Genomic DNA, 19,843 nt, shown 5'->3' with positions numbered 1-19,843 from the left:
CTGAGAAATGTTCTAGATGCTCAGAAAGCCCAAGGACAGGGAGGGTGGAAAACAAAGATATGAGTGGGGAACAGGTAGCACTCTATAAGCATCTTGGTGCTAACCAGCTAACAATGCTCAGACCGAGATGGCTCGGGCCCAAAGAACTCAACGAGTCCTCTATTATTTCATCCTGAGATGCTAGAGAGGGACTGGGAAAGGACAAGACCAAGTAGGGTCAACCACCTAATTCAGAGCAGCAGGAGGCAAAACCTAGTATTGCCACAAAATCCCAAATCAGAAACTAAAGCTGGAGAGATGAGTAATCAAAGAAAACACTACTCAATTTAATATTATAATTAACTTTTAGAGATTCTCCCCCTGTCCCCCACTTAAAGGAATGCTAATTCTCTAGTAACTGCATGCAGAGACTCAAAGGAAAAAAAGGAATTTTCCACAAGGACTACATCTCCTAGAAAAAGTGATGGCAAATGAAATAAAAACCCTGGAAGAAAGAACTGAAAAAAAATAAGGGAAATATTCTAGTGTAGAAAGGAAGAAGGGTTAGAACTTGCTTTAAAATCAGGATGTATAAGAATATAAAAATATGTAGGTATGGGTTGGGGGAGTAGGCATCAGGAAGGAATAGAACCTCATTCTCAGAAACAAAGGAGGGATAAACACAATTTGAGGTAATGGGAAAACAATTGGGGACAGGAAGGAGAACTAATTAAGGAACAGGATAACTAGCAAAGGAATAATCAGAATCAAAACAAACTTCCTGATTCTGAAAGAAGGATGAAAAAGGATGAAAAAATGAAACCTAAGGAAGTGCTTTAGTTCAACTCAGATTTGGGGAGATGCTAAACAAATTGTAGCATATTAATGTAATATAATGTTATTTGACCCAGATATCACTGGGCCTATGGCCCAAAGAATGCAAAAGAAAAAAAAAAGAAAAAAAAAAGAAATCTATATATACAAAAATATTTATAACAGTTCTATACATAGTAGACCAAAATTGAAAACAGAGGGACTCTCCTATTTGGAAATGGCTAAACAGATGGTATATGAATATAATTGAGTATTTGTGTGGTATGAGAATTGATGAAACTGACAATTTCAGAGGAAACTGGAACAATCTTTATGAACAGATACAAAGTGAGAACTAGAACATTTTATACAATAACAGAGAAAAACAACTTTGAAAGACTTTAGAAGTCTATTCTGAAACTAGAAGCTTAAAGATGAAATATGTCTCTTACCTCTAAGCCAGAGAGGTGATACATTTAAAATGAGAGAAAGACATTCATGATCCAGAAAAAACAAATGTCTTCACTGGCCATTCCCGAATGTATTTTTAATGATGAAGGCATTATTTGTGTTTCATTTATTGGTTCAGTGGACAGCACTAGCAGGGATGGAGTATAAATGCATCCAAAAATATATTTTTTTAAACAACCAAGAGATTGAGACAAAAGTTACCAATGAACATCACAAAAACCCTGACTTTTCTACTTCTGCCTTAGATTCTGAGGTAATGGAGACTCGGATATCAAAATAGTGGAAGGACAGATTGAAACTGAAACTTTGCAAAAGGACAGGAATGGAATATGAGACACAACTGAGTTGCAACACACATAATTCAGTTCACCAATTCCTGACCATTCATGGATAGATTGATTCATTTATCTATGATGGAAGACCACAAAACAGTTTTCAAGAAAGTCTAGTTAAGGACAGCATCGTAATTCTACAGCCCTTTTATAGCATTAATATTAAAGAAGGAAAAGACAGGAATATGTGCAGATTACAATTCTTTAAACATGAATACTAAAGTGAACCAAACATTATACTAAGGATTCAAGATGTGCTACATTATCTACTAGGGAGCCAGTCTTAGATTTCTATGATGGATAGTAGGAGAACAGGCTGATTATGATGGAAAGGGTTGGATTCAGACTTTTGACCCGAGTTATAATCCTGCCTCAAACAATTGCTAGCTGTGTATCTCTGGATAAATCACTTAACTTTTGTCTGCCTCAGTTTTTTCATCTATAAAATGAGGATAATAGCAGTACCTACTTCACAAGGTTGTTGCAAGGATCAAATGACAATGTGTTAAGCACTTTACAAGCCTTAAAGCACTATATAAATGCTAGTTATTACTTTTATAAGCTATAGATAGAACTGCCCAATCATATTTATATATTTTATCACTTTGAACATGTCCCAAAGCATTTTGGGAATACCAGCCATTTTCCAGTGATTAATGGAGGGGAAAAAAAGACATCAACCACTTGGATGTTAGTGTATTGCAATGATATCACTGTCTCTGGTGGACAACAAGAGAAGAGACTACTAAGTGTTGGTTTGGCTGGAAGAAGCTAATCTAAAGCAATCAAGAAAAACCAATAAACACCAATTTTGTTGAGCTTCTGTTAAGAATGTGTTGCATGTTTCTCAAAAGAAGTGAATATTAAAGTAAAAAGAAATTATATACTTTAATTATTATAGGAAAAAAAAGGAACATTCCTACAGTAGTCATAGCCACAAAAATCTTAAGACTTAAGAACTGTTGGGGGTAGGTAGTAGTGAGGAAAAGGAGTTGGTGGATATCTCAAGTTTGCTAAGAATTATCCTGCCACTAATAAATCACTGAATGGCCTCACTCATATACATGTGACTAAATACTCAAAAATAGTAAGGCAAAATTTATCTTAAAACTTACAAAGCTTTTTGGGGATATATAGAAAAGCCACATGAACCAAACCCACAAAAATTTAATCAAGCATTTTGTTCTCCCTAAAAATGTCACTATTGAAAATTTAGAAGTTGAGAACAATGGTCACCAACAACCAAAGACAATAAAATAGCAGGTCAGACTGAGTTCTTGCTTTTGAAATGAGTAATCACTGAGGATTTCAAAGACATAACAAATCTTTTAAGTGTGGACTGATAGCTATCTGACATCTTGACCCATGCCAAATTGGATATTACTTGCTAGAGAAGGGTAGCAATGCTGGGCAACTGTGATTTCAGTATATACTATGGGACTGGTAAGATTAATGTGGATACAGATGCTTTCTCCAGAATGCTATATAACACCAGAGCTATAGTGATACCAGAAGGAGGTCTGACTGCTGTGACAACCAAGAACCTGAACTACAATCAAGGGGAAGTGTAGCTCAAAGTTTGAAATTTATAGACAGCATACTAAAGGTGGAGGTAAACGTTTTTCCTGAATCCATCTTTCTAGTTTCAGTTTTCTATGAATGATTGTAGTGAGAACATGAGTGATGAAATACTAAGGAAAGTGATACAAGCCAAAAACCAAGGTAGTAATTCCAAACATCTTAAACTCTCAGTCAGAAGACAACTGCTGAAGGAGTAGCAAAAATCTGAGTTAGGCAATAAAATGCTGGCCCCAGATGGCTGTAGATGTCACCAAGAAGTGAGAAATTTGGGACAGATGCGTCCAAACTAAAACATTACCAACTCATGCAGTATATTTGAAGAATATAAGTAAGAGCAAACCTTTGGAACTTGTCTATTTATTGCTTTTCTAACTCTGAAAGAAGAGAGTAAAAATATGCCATAGGTTTGTGGTGACTGATGTTTCTCATGAAGTATACCCAACCAGCAACCATGCAATGATTTTGAAATATTGAATAAAACATCTTTCAATATATAAATTCCCTCATAGGATCTATTCCGAGATATTCACTAAGGAAATACTAAAAAAAAATTTGTTTTGCCTAGTAAAGTCACTTTTTTTTTCCTGGAATACGCATACAATTCCGCCAAGAAATCTGCTATAGACTTTATACTATTTTTGCTTGTGTTTCGGCAAGAAACACACCTATGTACTGATTAGTGTTTTGGAACCTCAGATGATGGTGATATCACTATTCACACATTCAGTTTGTGTCTCACTCGAGAGAGCCAACGAACTAGTCATGAATTCTGCTTAGAAGAGCTGTGACAGAAATAGACTCCCAGTGCACCATCAAGACCTTTTCACCAGGGAGACAATTCTGTTTAGAAACTTTGGCCTTCAAGGGACATACAAGCTAGCTACCTAATGGAAAGCTAATAAACAGAAAGATTCTGAGAGACTGGATAACTTGCTAATTAAAAAAAAAAATCACCCTAGAGAATGGAGGAGAACTTAAAAGGGCTATTCACGGCTAGTACTTAATGCCCACAGCAAGTTTTCCAGATGTAACAATGAACAGATGCAGAGAAGCAACGTATGCTCACACCTTGGCAAACAATGGACAAAGAGACCATCTACCAGTTACATAAAAACTGAAGAAAATATGTGAAACTACAAAAACACCTAGTGTAATAAAACAGTAAAGGAAGTTGTGTGAACCACTATTTCTGCGGTACAGCTATTACTCAGCGCTGATGGCTGATATCAGAGCAGGTTGGCTAAGTTGTGAACAACAAAAAAAATCTAATGGTCTGGAATGGTGGACCTATACCATTACTTAGCTCAAGTGTATAGAATCACAGATCAGCCAGTAATAGGGGGACTAGACTCTTCCCTCCAGTAAGTAGTAACCAATTAGATTCAAGACATTTCATGTGGTCAGCCTTTAATTTTGTCACCTAGATATGTGTGTATGATTTTTTTTCTCCCAAGTTTAACAGCGAGTTCACAAATTGTTTTAGCATGCTTCCTTATTGTGTTATTGTTCATTTTAATACGTTCAATATCATTCATGGTGCTGAAATGTCTTGCTTTTTTTTTGCATGTTTAAATATATGTGCATATATATGTATATTTATACATACATACCTATACATATTAATATATATGTCTGATGATATTGTTACAGCTAGGTAGCTTTGATTTATTAGTTTTGTTTTATCATGAATAATTGCAGTGTACTGTGGAGGCACATATACTTAGGCATTGTCCTTCTTTAAGGCTGGGATAGAAACTAACCTTTTTTTAATACAGTGGTCCCAGGGTTTTCCAAATTTACTGGGGTATTAAGTGCAACATTTTGACAGAATCATCTTTTAGAATTTTAAAAAATTGGAATCCCATAACTTCCACTAACCTCATTGTTACAAATGCATCTTAAGACTCATTTGACTTCAATTTCTAGGATGTATAGTTCTAGATCACAAACTTTTGAACAATTGTGCTCATTTCATACATCCAAAATGTTATGCTTATGTGAACAATATGTGAACTGCGGATTACCAGAAGTACAGACTAGTTCCTCTGTTTTTTCAAAAACCAGAAACCAAATTGCTGACATTCATTAAATTATAGAGAAAGCAAGGGAGCTGCAGAAAAATATCTACTTTTCCTTCACTGACTACACTAACTTTGACCATGTATCACAAAAAATTATGGCAAATCCTAAAAGATATGGGAGTTAACAGACCATTTTACTTGTCTCTTGAGTAATCTATAATGCAGGTCAAGAAGCAACAGAACTGAACAAGGAGCAAGTGATTATTTCAAGTTTGGGGAAGGAGTATGACAAGGCTATATACTGTCACTTTAACTCATTTACAGTATAAATGTGAAATGCCAGGCTGGATGAAATAAAAAAGCCAGCATTAAGGTTGTTAAGGTAAATAATCGCAGATATGCAGATGATACCATTCTATCTAGTGGCAGAAAGTGAAGAATTAGGAAGTCTCTTGTTGAGGGTGAAAAAAAAAATGTAAAAGCTGGCTTGAAGCTAAACATTAAATAAAGATCATGACATCTGGCTCCATCACTTCTTGGAAAATAAAAGAGAGAGAAGAAATGGAAGCAGTGTCAGATTTTATATTCTTGGGTTCAAAGATCATTTCCAGTGAATTAAAAGATGCTCGCTCCTTGGAAAGTTATGGCATATTTGGACAACATACTAAGAAAACAGAGATATCACTTTTCTGACAAAGCTCTGTATAATAAAAGTTACAGTTTTTCCAATAGCAATGTCTGGCTCTGAAAGTTGGAATATAAGAAAATCTGAATATCACAAAATCAAAGCTTTCAAATTGTGGTGCTCAAGATTTTTGAAAGTTGCTTGGACAGCAAGATCAGTCACTAATTAATTCAGATAATTCATTAGAAGTACAAATATTAAATTTGGCCACATAATTAAAGGACAGGACTCATTGGAAGAGACTGATGGTGTCATAGGTTGAAGGCAAATGGAGAAGGGGACAGCAGAGGATGAGATGAAAAGATAGCATCATGGAAAACAACAAACATGAGCTTGGACAGACTTCAGGAGATAACGCAGAATAGAAGAACCTAGCGTGCTGTGGTCTATGGGGTCACAAAGAGTGGGACACAACAGAACAACAATGGAAGTGCAGGTACTGCATTTAACTTAAGGGTGTTAAAACTAAGTATCCTGTCAGGTGCTGCTCTATTTATTAGATGTATTGCTAAAATACAATTTGTTTTTAGTGATATTACATTTTGCTAGGTTATCTAGGACACCAGATCAACCTTCCAAACTACTGTTGTATTTATGCTATATAGTCACAAGTTTCAAACTTATCCCAGTTTATCTTCCAAAAAAGAAACTGCAAAAGTTTTGGTCCATGGAAGGAATGCAATATGGCTAAAGAATCCAAGGCAGTACCCTGAAGAACAATAGTGTTGAGAAGAGCATGCTTCATATTTGGAGGTCTAGTTCCTTTTTTTTTTTAAAATAGTTTTTTATTTTTCCAAATACATACAAAGACAGTTTTCAACATTCACCTTTGCAAAACTTAGTGTTCCAAATTTTTCTCCCTCTCTCCTCTACTCCCCCCTCCCCAAAACAAGTAAGGTTATAGATTAAACATGTACAATTCTTCTAAATATATTTTCCATACTCATCATGCTGCACAAGAAAAAAATCAGATCAAAAGGAAAAAAATAAGAAAAAATACCAAGCAAATAAAAAAAGTGAAAATATGCTTTTATCCATTGAGTCTCCATAGTTCTTTCTCTGGATGCAGATAGCACTTTCCATCACAGGTCTATGAGAATTGCCTTGAATTAGGGAGATCTATTTTCTGATGGGCTGGTAAGATCTTTGAACCTTCAACAGCATGTAGGGGGAGAGAAAGAAGAGACAGAGAAAGTGGGAGAGAAGGAAGGAGAGAGACAGAGACAACAAGTGAGGGAGGAGAACAGAGAGGGGCACAAACATTTTAAGGGAGCTCCCAGAGCCACAAGATGTGAGGGAGAAAGGAACTTCTCTTTCTTCGCTGGCCTTTGTTTACCATTTGCTTAGATTAATGGATTTTCTAAAATCTGAGATTGTGTGCCTATATCAAGCATTTGGTGGTATGAACCTATGATGCCGAGTAGGTGTTAATGCTCTCTTTGGAAGCAATCAAAGAAAGTAATTTTTAGTCTGAACCTCCTGAAAGAGGACATCGTATTCTACCAATATTTGATATATAGTATGTAAATCTAATTCTAGTTTAATACCCCTCTTCTGTCTTAAAGATAAAGTTAAGCGAACATCTGGTCACAGACCTCCTTGTTCTCCCCAAAAGCAGAAATTTTGGTCTTTCTTGAAGATATGTTGGCCAGATTCACTATATCTAATCAAACCACATGTGGGCACATGTGGGGCCCATCATTCTAAATTAGCTGGTCCATTCAGCTATATTGCATAAGGCAGACGAGGGGTTAATTTACCAAAGACGTTGTTGCTATGCAGTAATAAATATTTGATTTCCAAGTCAGTTATCTTCCTGATGGTTCAATCATCATCATAGGAAATAGACCACTATAGTTGGAGTCTGAGGACTTGAATTTGAATCTTGACTTCCTTATTAAACATTTATGCAACTCTAGCTAACAAGTTTTTATTATGTTAAAAATCCCTACTAGGTACAGGGGATTCAAAACAAAAAAACAAAAAGCCTAAATCCCACTCTCAAGGTTTATACTGTTTTATAAGATCTGTTTCTAAGATCCTTTTCATAATCAAAAGAGCAGAAAGTGTTTCTATGCAAGGAAGAAAATTATATTAATTACCAAAGGATGTGGCATTATTGTGTTAGAACACAAATAGAAAAATTTTGCTTTAATGTGTACTGCGAAAATGTGTTCAAAGGAATAATTTTCCCCTGTGGTTTGAACAATTTTGGAGAAAAGATTATCTGTACATGAGGGATCTGATACTGTCAATACTCTAAAGTGAAGAAAAGTTCCTTATTAAAGCTAGAGAAATGTCAGTGTGAGCAAATAGTTTTGAAGGTACCAAACTTTAGAATGCTAACAAAGCATGCTTGTTATGTCAGTTAATTTCCATAAATAGATTTATGACCAAAGATGAAACTGAAAAAATACACACTCCTAAGTATTTGGAGGCTTAGGTATGATTACAAAGCACTGCCAACTTGACAGGGGACATTTGGAGAGGCATGAATTTAAGTGAAGGGCAATCCTACAGTGGTACCCTGTATCGTATGGCTGTGAGCTCTGTTCTGATTGGATAGCACAGCATTTAAAAATACAGCCATAGCTCCTAGATCTTGTGGGTTCAGTTCTAGACCACACAATAAAGCAAATATTGCAATAAATCAAGGCACATGAATTTCTGGTTTTCCATTGCATACGTTAAGGTTGTATTATACTATAATCTTTTAAATGTGCGATACTATAATATTTTTAGAAATTCTCAATGTACTACACATCTTAATTTAAAAATGCTTTACTGCTTTAAAAAATGCCTACCATCATCTGAGTCTTTTTGCTGGTGAAGGTTTTGCTTTGATGTTGGCTTCTGCAGACTAACCAGGGTGCTAGTTGTTGAAGGCTAGGGGGGCTGTGGCAATTTCTAATAATAAGACAAGGAACTTTGATTCATTGATTGACTCATCCTTTCACTTGAACATTCAGAGACCATTGTGAGGTTATTAATCGACCTAATTTCAATACTATTGTGACTCTGGAAATAGGGAAAGCCAAGGACAGTGGGACAGACATAAACACAGGTAAATGGAGCAGTCAATACCACATTTATTTATTTAGTTCACAGAACACATGGGCTTGGGTCATGGTGCTCCAAAACAACTGCAATAGTAATATCAAAAATTGCTATCACAGATCACCACAAGAGATTTAATAATGAAAAGTATGAAATGTTACAAGAATTACCTAAATGTGATAGACATGATGTTGAGTACATGCTCTTGGAAAAATGGTGTCACAAGACTTTCTTGATTCAGGGTTGCCATAAACCTTCAATTTGTAAAAAACAAAAACAAAACCCAGTTTCTGTAAAGCTCAATAAAGTAAGATGTGCCTGTAATGAAGAAGAGCAGATGTAGAGACCCTCTAATCAGTTTGAGAAATTTTGTACCTCTTTGGCTTAAAGAACTATTATTCATATTGAGAACAGTTTTTTTTTTTAATTAAAGCTTTTTAATTTTCAAAAGATATGCATGGATAGCTTTTCAACATTAATCCATGCAAAACCTTGTGTTCCAATCCTCCCCCCTTCTCCCCAAACCCCTCCTCTAGATAGCAAGTAATCCAATATATGTTAAACATGGTAGAAATATGTTAAATCCAATATATGAATATAATTTATACAATATACTTGCTGCACAAGAAAAATCAAATCAAAAAGGAAAAAAATGAGAAAATAAAATGCAAACAACAACGAAGAGTGAAAATGCTATGTTGCAATCCACACTGTTCTCAAACTCTCTGTGTAAATGGCTCTAGTCTGAACTGGTCTGAATCATCTCATTGTTGAAAAGAGATACATATCTATCAGAATTGATTATTGTATACTTTTGTTGTTGCTGTGTACAATCTTCTGAAGAACACTTTCTATATTAAAAAAAAATGGTGGTGAGGAAGCCTAATAATTTCATTCCCTTCCTACAGTCAACTTCCAGTGGCTCCTAATTCATAATCCCCACAATCATATAGCAAGTTTTCTTTTGGGTATTACAACTCTTTTACAACCTGGCCCTTTCCAACCAACTCCCATTTTTTACTTCCTTTTTTCACTCTTCTTTTAGACAATCATGCCATCTTCTTGCTGCCTTTTGCACGGAACACTGCACCTGCTATCACTTAACACTGACCATCCTCATACTTAGAACATGCTCTCTCTTTACCTTTGTCTTAGAATTCTTGGCTTCCCTCAAGGATCAACTCAAATGTTATCTATTACCAGAGCCCTTCCTTACCTGGTGCCTACAGATGCTGAAGCTTCCCCTTTTAAAATTACTTTCCATTTATATTTCTTCAGGGATGGTCTGCATAATTAGAACCTAAGTTCCTTGAGGACAAGGACTGGTTTTCCCTTTCTTTGCCCAAAACTCTTGCTACTTATTGATTTTGAATTAATAGTGTCTTTGCCTGACTAATCATATTAAAATACAATGATGAAGGCACATGGTACTGAAGTTTTTGGTTGGATTATGGGTCATAGGTATGGGTTACAGGTCATTGGGTATGGATTACAGGGTATTTTAAATTTTGGTTAGCCTTGTCTAAGGACCTATCTACACTGTTCTAATATCAAATACAACTAAACCAGTTCATTAACCATATCACAACAGACCAATGCAATTCTTAATCAACTTGATCAACTTACAGGGACTTAATTCTTCCTGTGGAGTATATGAATATACCACTAAGTGCCTCCTGGAACCTGGGTTTCACGGATAGGAATTGCCTCTAAAATGAACAGATTATCTCAGTCTCTTGGAAAGAATTCCCTTTTGCATAGGCTTGTAAAAGGGAATCAGGAATGTCTTTTCTGCCTCTCAAGATTTCCTGAAACATAGTATAGGATCCCCATCAGTCCTGGAACAGAAATACATATCAGAGGCAGACATGTCACCCATGTAGCCCAAGAGAATGTTAAATTACTGACCTCAGCCCTAAAGAAACAGTGCCTTATCCTTTTAAATATATGACAAAAGAAACCATTTGGCAGTGGTCGGAGATGCTGACAATCTCTTTAGAAGCACGAAAGTCTAACTGGATCTAGAATCTGACAGCATCAGCCTTCTAAAGCAGAAGGGTGATTTCTTTCATTACACCAAGCCCCCAAATTTGAGGAAAAGGCCAGGTGAACTTTCTAAGCAACATGCCTCTTTTAAGGATTTCAGAGCTGGTCCCTTGCTGAGAAAACTACCCAGATACAGGTCAGTAAGGGTCCAGAGTTAGATCAAGATGGAAGATCAAGAAACCTAGATTCACACAAAACTCTAAGTGAGTAGTCTGGACTCTAATTTTCATAGGAATGGTCTGTTTTAATAACCCAAGGGAGTTTCTCTTATAAGGGCAATTCAAAGATTAAATAGCTCTCTACTTTTAGGCCTAAATATACCCTTTGGAAAACATTCTCCATTTTTTGGAAAGACTAATTAGCTGATAACCCAAATTCACATAATTCTGAGAAGATTTCCAGTAACAGGATGGTGTTATTTTGGGAGGATTTTAGGACTCAAAGAACTCAGTGGATAATAGTTGTTTCAGTTGTCCATACGCTATTTTGAGTTCTTTTGTTTTTTTAGGTGGTAGAATAAATACAGTTGAAAACTCAATAAGAGATGCATTGTTGGTGGAGTTGTGAACGAATCCAACCATTCTGGAGAGTAGTTTGGAACTCTGCTCAAAAAGTTATCAAACTGCATATCCTTTGATCCAGCAGTGTTACTACTGGGCTTATATCCCAAAGAGATACTAAAGAAGGGAAAGGGACCTATATGTGCACGAATGTTTGTGGCAGCCCTTTTTGTAGTGGCTAGAAACTAGAAATTGAGTGGATGACCATCAGTTGGAGAATGGCTGAATAAATTGTGGTATATGAATATTATGGAATATTACTGTTCTGTAAGAAATGACCAACAGGATGATTTCAGAAAGGCCTGGAGAGACTTACACGAACTGATGCTGAGTGAAATGAACAGGACCAGGAGATCATTATATACTTCAACAACAATACTATATGATGACTAGTTCTGATGGACCTGGCCATCCTCAGCAACGAGATCAACCAAATCATTTCTAATGGAGCAGTAATGAACTGAACTAGCTATGCCCAGAAAAAGAACTCTGGGAGATGACTAAAAACCATTACATTGAATTCCCAATCCCTATATTTATGCACACCTGCATTTTTGATTTCCTTCACAAGCTAATTGTACAATATTTCAGAGTCTGATTCTTTTTGTACAGCAAAATAACGTTTTGGTCATGTATACTTATTGTGTATCTAATTTATATTTTAATATATTTAACATCTACTGGTCATCCTGCCATCTAGGGGAGGGGGTGGGGGGGTAAGAGGTGAAAAATTGGAACAAGAGGTTTGGCAATTATTAATGCTGTAAAGTTACCCATGCATATATCCTGTAAATAAAAGGCTATTAAATAAATGTAAAAAAAAAAAAAAAAAAAAGAAAAAAGAAAAAAGAAAACTCAATGAGAGATTACTTTGAGTGCTTCTCTGGAAATTAGGAATTTACCTCCATTTGTGAAGACTGGACAAGCTATATTCTATTATTTCTACAGACTGAATCTTTAATAGGAACATAATATCAGGAGTTGATTTAAGCTGAGAGTTTGGTGGTAGGTCTACAATTATTTAAATATAAAACTATTCGATTACTTCAAATGGTCATCAGGATGTTTTTGTTCATTCACTTATTCACTATTCCCATTAGACTCATATTGCTCTATTCTGTTTATTGACGTCTTTCCATTTATTTTTGCATTCTTAATACCTTAAATCTAAATGGAATCATTAGATTGCATTAATGTACCATTAATGTATTGAAACACTATTGCATGGTTAGACAGAGCTCAAGAGCAGGAACCAACTTTTTTTTCTTTTTTGGGAGGGCCTTAGTATCCATCACCCAGTGCCTGGCATATAAGCAGGTGCTTAACAAATGCTTCTTGATTATTATTGGGCACTTTATATTGCTTCTAATGTTGCAATTAGGCACACTTGTTTTTATAAAATGGGATTTTACTAGTCTTTATACACACACATGCACACACACACATACCACATAAAACCATGATTTGTGGATTAATTTTGTATCCTACAACTTTGCCTAATCCATTCTCTCTTAGTATTTTAGATTAAGTTGAATTTTGGAATAAATTATATCTTGTTTATCTGAAAAAGATTGTGTTCAAGTTAATTCTTCTAATTTTTGTGCCTTTTTTTAAAAAAATGGGAATGTCTAATTTTTCTCTAAATCCATTTGGTTCTAGGATTAAATAATCTCAAAAATTGTGCCAAGGAAAAATTCTTCCATACATCTCTTCAGTATTTTTAATAGTTGGCTTTTTTAAAATGGCATTTTGTTCATTTATTGCCATAATCATTGCATTAAAAATTTTATAGTTTTGTCAATTTGTTATCTCAAACTATAAAAATCAGATTTGGATGTTTGTCCTAACCCCGTTTGATAAGGATTCTTATGATTGCTGCATTTTACTGGCAACATTTTTAGCTTATTTTACATTCACATTTTTAATTAGTGAATTTCCTCTGTAAGTTTCCCTTTTAGTGTTTCCTTTATATTTGGCTTTAACTAATCATTATTGCCTCAGAAAAGATATTGAGTAATACATCATCTTTATGAATAAATTTTTGCTTCATAAAGTTTGTTCTCAGAAACATAAAAATTCTGCCATGTATATGTGATGAATGATTGTTTTGTTTTTCCATAATTGAGGAGCTAATTTTTTGATAATTTATTTTTTCCTTTGAGACTAAGTTAACAATGTTAATACTATAGGGATAAAGCTGTCAGTTTTGGCAATTATTTTTGTAGACTGCTTTTCCCCAAATAATCATCTTTTTCCTTCATATTCTCTTACTTGTTAACATAATTGTATGAAATATTCCTTGATTCTCTGGATCAACTTATAAGTTTTTAATTCTAATAATTGGCACTTTTTCTGATTAAAATCACTAATTATCAATTTCTTTGATCTTAAAAAGTTTCTGGTTTCACTTAATTCATCCTATCAGCTCTACTTTATTTTTAATGATCTTTTCATTTGTCTTTGGATTATTGCTTTGTTCCTTTCCTAAGGCCTTTAAGGAAAAACAATTCACTATTTTCCCCTTTTTCCTCTTATAAAATCAAACATTCGGTGACAATTTTGCTCCTATCAGCAGGTTTGCTTATGTTATATACATCTTGGATATATAGCATTGCCAGTGTCATCTAGATATTATTATTCTGATCTTTCCTTCAAACCCAACATTTTTTTTTTGAATATTTCAGGTTTCAATGTAATTTAATTTTTATTCGTCTTCAGTTTTTATTTCTGTGTGATCCAAAAATGGGATATATAATAGTAGAAAAATATTGGGGTGTGTGTGTGTGTCTAGGAGTACCCATATTGTTCAATTAAGTTCTACCCCTAATTCTTGGTTTAGGGAAAGGATTTTTACCTGGAGTCTATGAACTTATTTTTAATAAAAGTTTTGATAACTGTATTTCAGCATAATTTATTTCCCTTTGTAATTGGATGTGCTTTATTCTATTTATTTGAAAATATTATTTAAAATTATCCTTAGGCTTGAGAAGACCATCAAAAGGATTCATGACAAAAAAAAGTTAAGAAATCCTGGCAAGAGGGTGAATCAGCAGTAGAAGAAATGCTCAGAGAAAAGTAGATCATTGATTTCATGTTTCTCTAAACTTGCTGCGCACCCCCCCCCCCCAATGGCTGATTGCCTCCTGAGACAACTTTGCTTAATATTATGCCAACTGTGTTTTTCATTAGCAGAAACTTCAGAAGTGGTATTACACCCCTCACCCTCCAACTACCCCAACAATTTCAACCAGGGACTTAGGATGATACTTGAAGTTGATTAAATCATCAAATCATTGAAAAATGATTACAGGAAATGATTACAGTTTCTTGGAATAACTTGAGAGTTTGGGGGGGGGGAGTCTCCCACAGTTATTTTCAGGTTTCTCATCAGTGTTCAACACTCTTATAAGAGTATTTATAAACTCTCTCAAAGATTCTTGATGAAGAGCCTTGTCTTTGTATCCCCAGGTCTAGCAGAGCTCCTCTTCAGTAAGAGTCCCTTAATAAGTATTTGTTGAATGAGACATTGGCTTTCTGCTATTCTACCAGCATACTCATAGCATTAATTATCTTCCGCTACATAATCTTCACAACTCTACCTATACACTTTAATCTTGCCTTTGTACCAACAGTCATTCTTGGCTCCGATGGTGTGGTGGTCCACAACCAACTTTCCCTCTCATTTGGTTTGGTGTTTGGATATTAATCCCTATAGTTTCTAATTTGTCTTTCTTAGGATGAATGTCAATACAATGGATGGCAGGTGAAACCTCATAATTGAGGTGATAAAAATCGAGTTGGATTTATTTTCGATTTTATAATTTTGCAATACATCTGTAAGTCACAAAAATACAAGAAAACGAATAAGAAGTTATTCATAAGGTAAAGGTCGCTTAGTGGAAATAGACTAGTAACTCATGCAACAGAGCTTTAATCTCTCCACCATGCTGTCAGTTAGATATTGTAGATGTCATAGTCCTCTTTTCCAGAATAATCTCAAAAATTTAATGACTTGCTCTGGGGCATGCAACATCAAGTAGAATATTTCAACTCAGGATATTTCCCCAAACAAAAACTAACATGACTGAAGCAGGCTTAAATTTTACTCTCAGGCTCTAAACCATGAATAGTGGGAGCTGCACAAGGCAGGTCTAGAGACAGGTTTTAGAGATCAAGTAGCAGTTTAATCACTTTCAGAGTGAGGAATACAGTTTGCAAACTGGAAGGTCTCCTGCACAGGAGACCTCTTGTTGCAGGAAAAGTAGAGATTTATATACAAGCCATATGTGGAAAGGGAAGGTAGATTATAATACAATCATTTTCAGGCCTGATTGAGATTAAATGAAGATTTCTCAGAGTCTGTAAGGTAAAGAAGATCAGACCTTAAGCCTAAATTTCAGGTTCCTGCAAGTCATGTGATCATAAGGAAAGTTTGGGCCATTAACTGTGCCAAATAAGATATTATGTACACTGGCTAGGGTACCCTCTCTTCCTTGTACCTCATATTACTGTCCACAAATTAAAAGTCAACAGGATGAAGGATTGCTTCTGTTCAGGGTCACACCTTACTGGGCTACCCTTTAGCATGTTGGTCAGCTTCTTGCAAGAAACAAAGGCTTCCTGCTTGTACTTGGAGATACCTCCCAGTAGTCAATTTGGGTAAGGGATCTGGGCTGGTGCTCTGTCCCACACAGTTGTGGGGGGCTTGTCTGGGATCACATGACTTCCTGGAGAGCAGATTGGGGTTCTGATACAAAGATAGGCACCCACTGAGAGATATTCAACAGTCCCTGGAATCTGTCTTCCCATCTCTCCCTTTGTCAGGTATCATCCTGAGGCTGAGGAACTTGGTAAAAACAGAAAGCAGAAGTCTCCAAGTCTGACAGGTAGGCAAGAGGACAGTCAGGTAACTTTTATGTGCGTAACCCAGAGGTAAGCGCCTTGAACTATCTTACTGATAAACAGCACAAAGGAGGGGCACTCCACATGACTGACTGCTTGGTGGGGGTGACCCCATTAAATCATTAAATCATAGCTACTCTCCTCAGATCTTCAGCAGAATGGGGAAGGAGCAGTCCAAACCCAAATGTTTGTAGCAAAAATCTAAAATGTCACCAGGTTGTACACTAGGTAGCCAGCTATAAAATTGGGATGAGTTGCCAAAGTATAAGGGAAAAGATGAAAAGAAAATAAGATGTTGCTGGGTTTTTTTTTTTGGGGGGGGGGAACCAAGACATTAGAGGACAGACGATTTGGCTAAAATACAGATCCTCTGAGGATTGGGTGTATCAGAAACTAAATTTGTATGTAAATGGGAAAAGATCCTCTAAATCAACAGGAAGTAGTTTATGAGAACCTCTTCCTTTCACAAATACGGATGGGAAGGGGAAGGAGAACAGGAATCAGTCCCACCACACCTATGGGGCCCTCTTCTCTCTCTCCCCCACCATATACTTCTCCTCCTCCTTTGACCATGCTGGCCCCTCCCTCCTCTTCATCCCCAATCCTCTTCCAGCCCTAGCAATCCCACTGGAGGACTTAATTTCCTCTTCCTCTGCCCATAGACCTCTGAGAAGGGAAATAAAACAACTCAAAAAGGATGTAGTAAATTTCCCAATCCCTGGCCCATCTATAAATTGGGACCCATATGTAACCACACTGAGAAAGGTGCCTTTAGCCTAAGAGTAAATTAGGATGTGTTAACACACTTCTTTGCACAACTAGAGTGAGGAATTTTAAGGGGATGAAGACCCAACAGGTCCACCAGAACAATTCGATCAGTTCCTGGGCCCCAATATATATATACTTGGAGTGAGTTAATGTCTATACTAAATATCCTGTTCTTTCCAGAGGAGTGAGCTTTAGCAAAGAGGGCCACCATGGCTGAGCGGGGGAGGAGGCATCCTTCCAAGGCAGGGTAGTACCAGAGGGTCAGAAGTACCCCAAGCAGGACCCTCGCTGACATCATGACAATGAGTTTCATCAGTCTCAAATGCAAGACCTAAGAGATTTAATAGTTAAGAGATTTAATAGTTACAGAAATTAAGAGTGCAGTGCCCAAACTACAGACTCTGAAGAAGGCATTCCACATAAGGCAGAGGAAAGAGGAATTCCCTTCTGAGTTCTTAGACAAAGAAAGTATGAGAATACTCAGTCTCTCTGACTGGATAATGAGGGTACATCTTGTGACAAATCCATGGTCAGACATAAGAAAGAAACTACAGAAGATAGTCAGATGGAATCATAGGCCATTAGGAGACTTATTGGAAGAAGCAACTAAAACATGAGGAACGATGATGAGAAGCAGAAGCAAAAGCCAGGATATTAGTACAAATGGTCAGGGAAGTTAATCAGTCAATGGGAGGACAGCAAAAGGGAAATTATCAACAAAACAGAAGGGCCCTCCTCCAAATGGAGTGCATGACGCCAACCCAGCAGGCAAAACCAGAACAGTTTAGCCCAAAATGAAGGGATAAGAGAAAGCCTTTAACCTGTTAGGGCTGTGGAAAGGAAGGACACTTGCTGAGAGATGGTCCTCAACAGGAGCACGAACAGAAATTGTGCTCCCTAATGTAACTTGAAGATTAAGGGTTCAGGGGCTCATGGATACAGATAAGTCCCACCCAGAGCCCTCTTGATAAGTATAAAATTGGGGTCCATGGGCAATGAGTTAGAATTCCTGATTGCCTCTGGACCGGTCCGTTTTATCAGTATTCCACACAAAGATCACAGAAATAAAGTATCAGGATACCCAAGTATTAGGACAGTCACTCCTTCTTCCAGAAGTAGGGATCAATCTATTGGGAAGAGATCTGATAATCAAATTGTCCATTAGCTTAATACCTAAGAGGGTCTCTTGTTAACCCCCACCAAATTGAACTTGATGAAAGAGTCAGAAGAAAACCAAATTGATCCTAAACTATGGGCTATCTTCTCCAACCCAGGAATATTGAACATTGTCCCTATCAGAATTAGACTGAGGGCCCCAAAAGCTATAGTGAGCATAAAAATATCCCCCTCAAGGGAAGAAAAGGATTAAAAACCAGTGATAGAGGGATTCCTTATGACTGTATTGCTGGAACCCTGCATTTCCCCATTTAACACCCAGATACTGCCTATAAAAAGGGATGGGAAATACAGGATGGTGCAAGATTTGAGGGAAATTAATAAAATAGTATTGCCTTCTCACCCAGTAGGTTCCTGATCCCTAGACTATTTTGTGAAGGATATTTGACAACAGTGCTTGGTTTAGCGTGGCAGACCTAAAGAATGCCTTTGGGAGTTACCCACTTGACCCAGACAGCAGGGATATATTTGCCTTTGAATGTGAAGATTCAGATACTAGGAAAAATAGCAATATAGGTGGTGTCTTTTACCACTATAGAGTCCCCTAACTTGTTTGGGCAAATCAATATGTAGCTGACTTGTTGATAACTGGGAAGAGGGAGGTAGTTAGCCAAGCCGCTATTAAGATGCTAAACTATCTGGGATCATGGAGTCTTGAGGGTGTCTAAAGAAAAATTCCAATTTGTGGACCACCTTATAAGTAAAGGGGAAAAGAGATTGGACTCTTCTTCAGTGGAAGGAATACTTCAAACACTTCAACTCAGGACCAAGAGGGAACTGAGGAAATTCTTAGGTTTAGTAGGCTATTGTAGAAATTGGATTGATTCCTACACGACCCTAACTAAACTCCTCTATGGTCACCTGCTTGAGGAAAAGCCAGAGCAGATGCAATGGGATCCTGAGAGTGAACACCATTTTAAACAACTGAAGCAAAGTGATTTCAGCCCCTGGGCTAGCCCTACCCTCTTTGGAGAAGCCTTTTCACTTATTTGTGAACATAAAGGAACAGGGCCAAGAGTCTTAGCACAAACAAGAGGAGAGCAGAGATACCCAGTGGCCTTCTTATCAAAAATGTTAGATCCTGTGGCCAAGGGTGGCCCATCTGCATTCAGGCCATAGTTGCTACTGCTCTCCTGGTAGAGGAAAATAGGAAAGTAACTTTTGGGGGAAGTTAATTGTCAGCATTCTACATCAAGTGAGGACAATCCTAAATCAAAAAGCAGGTAGATGGTTAACTGATTCCAGAATTTTGAAATAAGAAGCCATACTATTGGGAAAAAATGATTGGGTGTTAACTCGGGATCATAACCTCACTGGCCCATTTCTTGACCCTGTGGACTCAGAGTTAGAACTCTGTTGCCTGGAACTGATAGATTACCACACTGAAGACTTGCAGGAACTCTGAATGTCCACAGGCGTTATTGGTTTATAGATGGTTCCTCAAGAATGGTG

Source organism: Sarcophilus harrisii, chromosome 5 (assembly GCF_902635505.1).
Source record: "Sarcophilus harrisii chromosome 5, mSarHar1.11, whole genome shotgun sequence".
Classification (NCBI taxonomy): domain Eukaryota; kingdom Metazoa; phylum Chordata; class Mammalia; order Dasyuromorphia; family Dasyuridae; genus Sarcophilus; species Sarcophilus harrisii.
The sequence above is the reverse complement of the archived record's forward strand: the minus strand, read 5'-3'. Positions refer to the sequence as shown.